This window comes from Glycine soja, chromosome 2, assembly GCF_004193775.1.
Source record: "Glycine soja cultivar W05 chromosome 2, ASM419377v2, whole genome shotgun sequence".
In the NCBI taxonomy this organism is placed as follows: Eukaryota; Viridiplantae; Streptophyta; class Magnoliopsida; order Fabales; family Fabaceae; genus Glycine; species Glycine soja.
This window is the reverse complement of record NC_041003.1, coordinates 47,011,098-47,022,109: the sequence shown is the minus strand read 5'-3', so window position 1 is coordinate 47,022,109 and position 11,012 is coordinate 47,011,098.

Genomic DNA, 11,012 nt, shown 5'->3' with positions numbered 1-11,012 from the left:
TTGCGAAAGATTTTAATCATGTCATATTAGTTCATTTTTTGTGCACATATTCATTGCGTAAGATGTCTTTATCAATCACGCAGTACTTCCATGATAATATGTTCCCTCTTGGAAAGATTCAAGGCTTTTTTTCTTTTTATGAAAAAAATCAATTGATCAAGTTGCAAATAATCGCCAAAAGCACCGAAACCAGTCCACATTTATTTTATTCATCCATATAGTTGGTTCCACCTTCAAGCAAAAGACTAGAAAGCCACCTAAATGAGCAAGATGCAAAAGACTAGAAAGGGGGCAATAACATTGACAATAAATACGAATTTATGAAGGTTGAGTTGCTCTCTCTTCTCCTATTTTTTTCTTTACCTTTGTGTCTCTTGTTATTTTTGCAAACAAAGTGAATTCTCTAGTCGTTGTTTCCGAATCAAACCCTTAAAAATTACATATATTAATAAAGAAAAAACATAGGTTAGCAATATTAGTGATATGCTTTAAGAAAAAAGAATACTTGTGAAAAAAAATTAAAGCCAACCAACTCACTCATCTCAATAATAAAGAAGCAAGTGATTGCATAATTTTTAAAGAATTGTAAGCGTAATTTTAAGTTACAAAGAAAATTCATATGAGCAACAAAATGGATCTTCAAAAGGAGTATATGGAAGGCTTGAAACAACAATTATTATGGGCAATAAAAAATAATTTGCTAAAGAAAAAAACTGTAAAAGACTTGCAACAAAATTTTGATGGAATGAATAAATAGAAAACAATAATAGAATATATGTGAATTATGACCAATCATTTTGGTTGCTCCGAAAATGAGGACCAACAGGAAACTTGTCGGCGACAAAGCCCATCGGCAAGATAGCATGAAACGAAGCAACATCATAAAAGGAAAAAAAAAACAAAAAAGACAAAAGGAAGAAAGAATAAGAGAAGGGAAGAAGGAGAGAGGAAAGGAGAAGAGAGAACTCTAAGAATAAGGGAATGAGAGGATTATCTTGAGATCCCTTTTTTTTTCTTTTTTTCTTTTCTTCTCTTTTTATTATTATTACTATTTTTTTATAGGTTTTTTTTTTCTCTTAATACTTTTTTCATTTTTATAGATTTTCTTTTTTTTTTTCTGTTTTTTTTCTTTACTTTTTTGGATCGGACAAAATTAGGGTCTCACCAAAAAAGAAATAATTTATCTCAAGAATATGATTACAAGTAACTTAAGCCTTCTAAACTCTATTCATTGTTTTGTATTTTTTTTCTTCTAAAATTTAACCAATAAGTTTTACCTAACTTGTTACATGAGGAAGATGTCAATAAATTTAGCTTGACTTAAATATTTTTTTGTTATCTCTTAAAAATGCCGTGTAAATGATGTAAATTATGTCAATAAATTGTTATAAAATAATTAAATTATTATATTGAATTTGATTACATAATTGTGATGAATATCAAAAACATTTCATCACTATAAAATATTATCTAATTTATATGCAATTTTAATTATATAATTATTTGTTACAATATTTGGAGAATTCTAATATTCACCCTAATTGAATGCATTAGCATTCAACACAAAAATTTGAACTACAGAATTTTTAGTTGTTTTGTTTTTAAAAATTTAATTCAAGGATATTATTGTATTTTATTCTTAATTTTTTAAAAAAAATAGGTTTTTTTTCTCTTATATTTTTTTACGATTCTCTTGTGTATATATAAATTTTTTGAAGTTAAATGATTAAGTACCATAATACTCTTAAATTAAATTTTGAAAAAAAAAAGTTTAATGATTTTTTGATCCAAATTTTTTTATATTACATGTTAATGGACACCAGCTAAGATGGATTAACATTTTCCTATGTTATATAAATGTTTTAAAAAACTATTATAACTATTATATTTTTAATTTATATAATTATTTTTTATAAATGATTTAATAAAGATAAAAATATTAAATTAATAACTTTTTATGCTTCTTGCGTTATTTTTATTTAAAGTAATACCCACGTTCATGATTTTTACGATTCACAAAGAATTAATTTCTCACTATTAATTATAAAATATTGTTAGTCTAAATATAAAAAAATATTTATATTTTGGAGTAATAAATGCTTTGACTATATTGTCCTTATCTCTTAAATAATTTTCTTTTCTAAAAAAAAACTGTTTCATTTATTTCTCATGTAAATGATTGTAGGAATTGTAGGTATAATGTTTCCTTATTAATTTCAAAGATTATATCAAGGACTTCTGAGATATTTTAATTACTTATAATATTTGATTTGATATTCAGTATCAATATTTTTATAAAGAATTTTACATACTTATTTAGTTATAATGGGGATGGGATATCCTTCCATTTTTTTTTATCAGTATATATCCTTCCGTTTTGGTCTGTACAAATTTGAAACTGAAAATATAATATAATTGAATTAATTATGCAATGTGAGCAACACTATAAAGAATTCATCACCTCAAAGAATTGATTTACTCCCACCCATCCCATTGCAACCACAAAATGAATTCTTTAACGCTATTTCTCTCCTTTTGCTTGATCCTCATTACCAATTCTCCTTCGCTGACAAATGCTAATGGTTCTGACCTAATTTCCCAAATTTGCAAGGCCTCAGTAAACCAAAAAGAATGCACGGACATCCTGACAGCTTATCCTAGAATTATGCATGCAAATAACTTTTTTGAACTTGCAGAGGCCATCTTGCAGTTGTCCTTATACAAGGCAATAGAAGGACAGAAGTTTCTTAGGACATTGATGAAGTCAGAAAATGTTCCAGCCATTGCACAATGTGCAAACTCTGACTATGAAAGTGTGATTACAGCGTATAAGAGTGCTCTAAGCAAGTTGAAAGACGATCCTAAAACTGCTAAGCATTATGCCAGAGATGCTGGTAATGGTCCTGTTTCCTGTGAGACAGCCTTGGCTGCTACAACTGTTTATTTTAACTTTGAAATTTCTAATCTTAACATCCAAATGGGGTCGCTTAGCTATATTGCAACCCTAGCCATAGATAAACTTATTATTTAGTTATGGGTCAACTTGCAATGTAAATGCATGCACATTTGTTACTTCGATCAAAGGTGTAGGGATTTCTATTTGCTTTAGTATTTTCTTTGAGAAGGGAGAGTAATTAATAAAATCAAATAAAAGTTTCTTGCTAATTATTTTGGACTGTTAGACCATCATTTTTTTTTTGTTTTCTATTAATTAATGTTAATTTTTATGGTTTTGTTAGAAATGTTACTCCAGAATTCAATTTCGCAATTATATCTTTTCTTGTTTATGACATGTTTATCGAAAATGATTTTAATCCTATCATTTGAGTTCGTTTTTCGTGCACATATTCATTGCGTAAGATGTCTTTATCAATCATGTAGTACTTTCATGCTAATGTATTTCCTCCCCGAAAGATTTGAGTATTTTTTTACTTTTATGAAAAAAATCAATTGATCTTGTAGTTATAATTTTTTTCTTATTTTAAAAAAATCAATTACTTTTATTATGAATAACATTGCAGCAATAAAAAAATTCCCAAATTTATTTCTTATATAAAGGAGTGAGGATAGTATTTTATTATTTGAAGGAGTTTTATTAATAAATATTGTAAAAATATTTTCTCGAATATTAAATGTAATGATTTTTTCCTTATTTTAAGGATAATGAATATTGTAAGAATGTTTCCTTTGATATTAGAGTTACATGTAATTAACGATTTATATACTAGTATATGTTAATTACTTATAATATGATTTGTTTGTTGTGTTTTTTTTATCCGTCTTGGTTACCATTGATACTACCATAGGTTTTGGTCATTTAATGCCAGACTTGCTGTTTGAATCTTTTTGTTTAATTTGTGTTTGAGTTTTAAACTTTCGTGCTTACGACTGCTACGGGCTAGGGGATTGAAGAAGCATCTCAAGAGGCTCAATGCTCGTAAGCATTGGATGCTTGACAAACTGGGTGGTGCATTTGCAAGTGAAAGTTTCATTATTTTTTGACCAGTTTTGAAGTGTATTATTTTAAAGACGGGTGTAAAACGTTTTCATCCTGTATAGGCACCCAAACCCTCATCTGGATCACACAAATCGAGGGAGTTCCTTCCCCGCATCCTCATCCTACGAAACCGGCTAAAGTATGCTCTGACTTACCTTAAGACGACTAGGTGAGGGGATATGTGGAGATTTTACACATGCACGACAACACACAACGAACAAACGATATCTTGCCTGTATTTTTATATGCATTCCTTAAAAGGAAATGCTATCAACTCAATTTTAACCATGCTCTTTTACTTGAGCACATTATTGACTAAAATTTATAAAATTAATGTTGAGAACTTGTTGTAACATGGGCCACGACGAGGCGACAAAATAAAATATTCAGATAAATAAATTGTTTCTCACAAAAGTGAAACTCTTAGAGAGTCGTGACCAACATTAATTTAAGAAAAACGTAAAAAAAAAATCGAAAAGATAAGAAATGGTCTACCGTTTGAGAAAAAAGATATGACAATCGTTTGCTCGCAAGGAAGTGTGAGCACCCCACTTGTCATTCATGAAAATGACAGTCTTTAATCGAATGTGCTAAAAATAAAGTGATTTTAATTATTTATCTTTCCTTGAAAACATGAATTATATTTTTTATATTGTTTTTTTGGAAAGGGAAATCAAAATTTTATTTTATTTATTTTTATTTTTCTTAAAAAGGATTTTATTATTTTGTTTTTCTTTATCGACAAGGGATTTGCCCTGACTCTTACGTATCCCTAGGTGCAATGAGAAAAATCAGACTTAAGTAGTTCTTTGTATAAAAAAGTAGTGTGTTGAGTTGATTTTGTTTTATTTTCTTTTCTTTTGAAACATTTTGGTTTTGTGATAAACTTTGTGAAGTCAAGCAAGTCGGAGATCCAGCATGACATTCATAAAATTTACTCACTTTATTAAAACATTGTCAAGCAAGTCGCATACCCAGGATGAAGTGTACGGAAAAAAGGAGAATTGAGTGATCATTTATTTAAGAATGTTACATTTTTTGGAAAAGACTTTAGTTTTGTGGTAAATTCTGTGAAATCAAACAAGTTGGAGACCCAATATGTAATTCACAAAATTTACTCGCACTTTATTGAAACACCACCAAGCAAATCAGAGACACACCATGAAGTGCACATAGTCTAAGCGTGTACTAAAGAATGCTAATGCAGATTCGTAAAAATAAATAAATAATTGATATAGTGCTACGAAATCAGATAAATAGAATGAAAATGAAAAGAGATAAAATAAATGTGGGGAGTACACTTAGTAATTAAAGATGCGTGATTGAAACGTGAGAAAAATAAAATAAAATTAATAACGAGATATTTACAATGCAATATTAATTAAACCAACTAACAAGCTATGATAAAAAAGAAAATCATATTGAAGAATAAAATAAATGATAAAGATCATAAATAAATAAGATAGAGAAAAAAAAATATCCACTAATATTTATATTTATTTATATATTTTTTTTAAGTCAAAGAATTGACTTGGACTTAGTCAACACTAACATAGTGCTAACATGACAGACATAGTCATAATCTTAAGTAATAGAGGTGCACATAAAAAGAAAGGTGTGTAATCATCAATTTTATTTTATTTTGGACTTCACAAAAAAAAAAAATAGGGCCCAAACTAAAAAATGGTGCATATGTGGAAAATAGGATATAAACAATAGTTGTTCATTTTATTTCACTTCACAAAAATGGGTTAGGCCGAAAACAAAAAGTGTGCATGTATGAAAAAACTAGTTGTGATTGTCTTTCTATCATTTTACAAACTTTGCAAAAATAGGCTAGGCCTACAAAGAAAAAAAAGAAGGTGCATGTATTAACAAATTGGTGTAAACAACAATGATTTTTTTTGTTCTTTTGCTTTTTAGGGTGGGGTTGGAACCGGGTCAGGGCGACCCGGCCCAAACCGCATTTAGGCAACAGGGTTGGAAATGCCCTAGATGAGACAAATCCCAAAACAATGCAAGACTTGGGGAACCACCACGAAGGGTGGTGTGCCTTCTCTGAATGCCACTGGCCGACGATGCGAGATCGCGATAGGGGCAGTGGCAACAGAGCTGAGGCACTACCAGAGGCATGGTGGCACAACCAAAACAAGAAGAAAGGAAAGTCGTAAGTGACTGTGGAACATGCGAACAAAAACTAAACAAAAACACAATAACAAATGAAGAAAACACGATTAAATCTACAGGAAATTTGTCGGCGACAAAGTCCGTCGACAAGATAGCATTGAAGAAGCAACATCACGAAAGGAAAAAAACAAAGAAGACAGAAGGAAGAAAGAATAAGAGAAGGGAGGAAGGGGAGAGGAAAGGAGAAGAGAGAACCGTGAGAATCAAGGAATCAAAGGATTATCTTCAGATCCCTTTCTTTTTTTTCTACTCTTTTTATTATTATTATTCTTCTTATTATTATTATTATTGTATAGTTTTTTTTTCTCTTAATACTTTTTTTGTTTTTTCATTTTTATAGATTTTCTTTTTTTTTGTTTTTGTCTTTACTTTTTTGAATCGGACAAAATTAGGGTCTCACAAGAAAAAAAGTAATTTATCTCAAGAATATAATGACAATTAACTGTCTTCTAAATTCTATTTAGTGTTTTGTATTTTTTTTTCTTCTAAAATTTAACCAATAAGTTTTATTGAACTTGTTACATAAGGAAGATGTCAATAAATTTAGCTTGACTTAAATATTTTTTTCTTATCTCATCAAAATGGTGTGTAAATTTTGTAAATGATGTCAATAAATTATGATAAAATAATTTTATTTTTATATTGAATTCGATTACATAATTGGGATGAATATGAATTCGAAAAACACTTCATCACTATAAAATATTATCTAATTTATATGCAATTTTAATTATTTAATTATTTGTTACAATATTTGGAGAATTCTAATATTCACCCTAATTGAAAGCATTAGCATTTATCACAAAAATTTGCACTAGAGAATTATGAGTTATTTTGTTTTTAAAAATTTAATTCAACGATATTATTGGATTTTATTATTTATTTTTAAAAAAATAGATTTTTTTCTTTTATCGTTTTTTTTTACGATTTTCCTGTGTAAATATGAATTTTTTGAAGTTAAATGAACAAGTACCATAATACTCTTAAATTAAATTTTGAAAAAAAAATTTAATGATGTTTTAATCCTATTTTTTTATATTACATGTTAATGGACACCAGCTAAGATGGATTAACATTTTCCTATATTATATAAATGTTTTAAAAAAACTATTATAACTATTATATTTTTAATTTATATAATTATTATATATAAATGATTTAATAAAGATAAAAATATTAAATTAATAACTTATTATGCTTCTTGCGTTATTTTTATTTAAAGTAATACCCACGTTCATGATTTTTACGTTTTACAAATAATTAATTTCTCACTATTAATTATAAAATATTGTTAGTCTAAATATTAAAAAAATATTTATATTTTGAAGTAATAAATGATTTGACTATATTGTCCTTATCTCTTAAATAAATAAAAAAAATTCTAAAAAAAAAAACTGTTTCATTTATTTCTTATGTAAACGATTGAAGGAATTGTAGGTATAATATTTCTTTATTAATTTGAAGGATTATATCAAGGACTTCTGAGATATGCTAATTACTTATAATATTTGATTTGATATTCAATATCAATATTTTTATAAAGAATCTAAATTAGTATTTTTACATACTTTTGTAGTTATAATGGGGATGGGATATCCTTCCATTTTTTTTATCAGTATATATCTTTCCGTTTTGGTCTCTACAAATTTGAAACTGAAAGTATAATATAATTGAAATTTGAAACTGAAAATATAATATAATTGAATTAATTACGCAATGTTAGCAACACTATAAAGAATTCATCACCTCAAAGAATTGATTTACTCCCACCCATCCCATTGCAACCACAAAATGAATTCTTTAACGCTATTTCTCCCCTTTTGCTTGATCCTCATTACCAATTCTCCTTCGCTGACAAATGCTAATGGTTCTGACCTAATTTCCCAAATTTGCAAGGAACCCTCAATAAACCAAAAAGAATGCACGGACATCCTGACAGCTTATCCTAGAACTATGCATGCAAATAACTTTTTTGAACTTGCAGAGGCGATCTTGCAGTTGTCCTTATACAAGGCAATAGAAGGACAGAAGTTTCTTAGGACATTGATGAAGACGGAAAATGTTCCAGCCATTGCACAATGTGCAAACTCTGACTATGAAAGTGTGATTACAGCGTATAAGAGTGCTCTAAGCAAGTTGAAAGACGATCCTAAAACTGCTAAGCATTATGCCATAGATGCTGGTGATGGTCCTGTTTCCTGTGAGGCAGCCTTGGCTGATACACCTGTTTATTTTAACTTCGAAATTTCTAATCTTAACATCCAAATGGGGTCGCTTAGCTATATTGCAACCCTAGCCATAGATAAACTTATTATTTAGTTATGGGTCAACTTGCAATGTAAATGCATGCACATTTGTTACTTCGATCAAAGGTGTAGGGATTTCTATTTGCTTTAGTATTTTCTTTGAGAATGGGGAGTAATTAATAAAATCAAATAGAAGTTTTCTGCTAATTATTTTGGAGTGTTAGACCTTCATCTTTTTTTGTTTTTTTATTAATAAATGTTAATTTTTGTGGTTTTGTTAGAAATGTTACTCGAGAATTTAATCTCGCAATTATCATCTTTTCTTGTTTATGACATGTTTATCGAGAATGACTTTAATCCTTTCATTTGAGTTCATTTTTCGTGCACATATTCATTGCATAAGATGTCCTTATCAATCAGATAATACTTTCATACTAATTTATTCCTTAAGAAAAAGATTCAAGTCTTGTTTTCTTTTTATGAAAAAAAATCAATTGATCAAGTAGTAAATAATCTCCAAAAGGACCAAAACCAGGCCACATATATTTCATTCATTCATTTAGTTCAGTTCCACATTCAAGCAAAAGACTTGAAAGCCACTTAAATGAGCAAGATACAAAAGACTAGAGAGGGGGGGGGGGGGGGGGGGGGTTAATATAGTAATCGTCAAGCTGCATCTCTTCCCTGAGGAGTATCTATTCAAAGTGCCAAACACCTGAAAGTTCATCAAGGAAAACACATAACATCAAGCAAAAGACTTGAAAGCCACCTAAATGAGTAAGATACAAAAGACTAAAAAGGGGGCAATAACATTGACAATAAATACGAATTTATCATGGGTGAGTTGCTCTCTCTTCTCCTATTTTTTTTCTTTTCCTTTGTGTCTCTTGTTATTTTGACAAACAAAGTGAATTCTTTAGTCGTTGTTTTCGAATCAAACCCTTAAAAATTACATATATTAATAGAGAAAAAACATAGGTGAGCAATATTAGTGACATGCTTTAAGAAAAAAGAATACTTGTGGAAAAAAATTAAAGCCAACCAACTCACTCATCTCAATAATAAAGAAGCAAGTGATTGCATAATTTTTAAAGAATTGTAAGCGTAATTTTAAGTTACAAAGAAAATTCATATGAGCAACAAAATGGATCTTCAAAAGGAATATATGGAAGGCTTGAAACAACAATTATTATGGGCAATAAAAAGTAATTTGTTAAAGAAAAAAATGTAAAAGACTTCCAACAAAATTTTGAAGGAATGAATAAATAGAAAACAATAATAGAATATAAGTCAATTAAGACCAATCATTTTGCTTGCTACGAAAATGAGGAACAAGTATAGTGTGTACCTCGAAATATTTTGAATTGCATGTGAGGGTTACTCTCTAATTATCAAGTGGATAGTGTGCCTAAAAATTTATTCACAAATTTAGATAGATTAGATTATATTTTTATAACAAGAAAATGTCACTATCAACGCCTACTATACCTAAGGCCACACTCACCAATTTCACAATTTTGAAAGAATAAAAATCTGAAAATGAAAGCATAATCTTATTATTACGTATCGCCAGGTGGATTGAGGAAATTGGACTTAAGTAATTATTTGTAAAAAAAAGTGTTTGTGTATTGAGTTGATTTTGTTTTATTTTATTTTCCTTTGAAAGATTTTGATTTTGTGGTAAACTTTGTGTAGTCAAGCAAGTCGAAGATCGAACATGACATTCATAAAATTTACTCACACTTTATTAAAACATTGTCAAGCAAGTCAGAGACCGAGTGTCGAGTGCACGTAAAAAGGGGTATTGAGTGATCATTTATTTGAGAATGTTACATATGGAAAAGACTTTAGTTTTGCGATAAAGTTTGTGAACTCAAGCAAGTTGGAGACCCAACATATCATTCACAAAATTTACTCACTTTATCGAAACACCACCAAGTAAGTCGGAGACACAACATGGAGTAGGCATAGAATAAGCGTGTACTAAAGAATGCTATTCGGGATTTACAAAAATAAATAAATAATTGATATAGTGCTATGAAATCAGATAAATAGAATGAGAATCAAAAGAGATAAAATAAAAGTGGGGAGTATACTTATTAATTAAGGATGCGTGATTTAAACGTGAGAAAAATAAAATTGATAACTAGATATTTACAATACAATATTAGTTAAACCAACTAACAAGCTATGATAAAAAAAAGAAAGTTCCATTGAAGAATAAAATAATCGATAAAGATCATAAAAAAATAAGATAGAGGAAAAAAATATCCACTAATATTTATAATTATTTTTATTTTGGTTATATTAAGTCAAAGAGTTGACTTGGACTTAGTCATGATCAACACTAAGAGAGTGCTAACATGGTAGGCCTAGTCACCAACCTAAGTGGCAGAGGTGTACATATAAAGAAATAAGTGTAACCATCAATTTTATTTTATTTCGGACTTCACAAAAAAAAAAAAACTAGCCCATACTGAAAATGGTGCATATGTGGATAACAGGGTGTAAATAGTAGTTTTCATTTTATTTCAGACTTCACAAAAATGGGTAGACCCAAAATAGAAAGTGTGCATGTATGA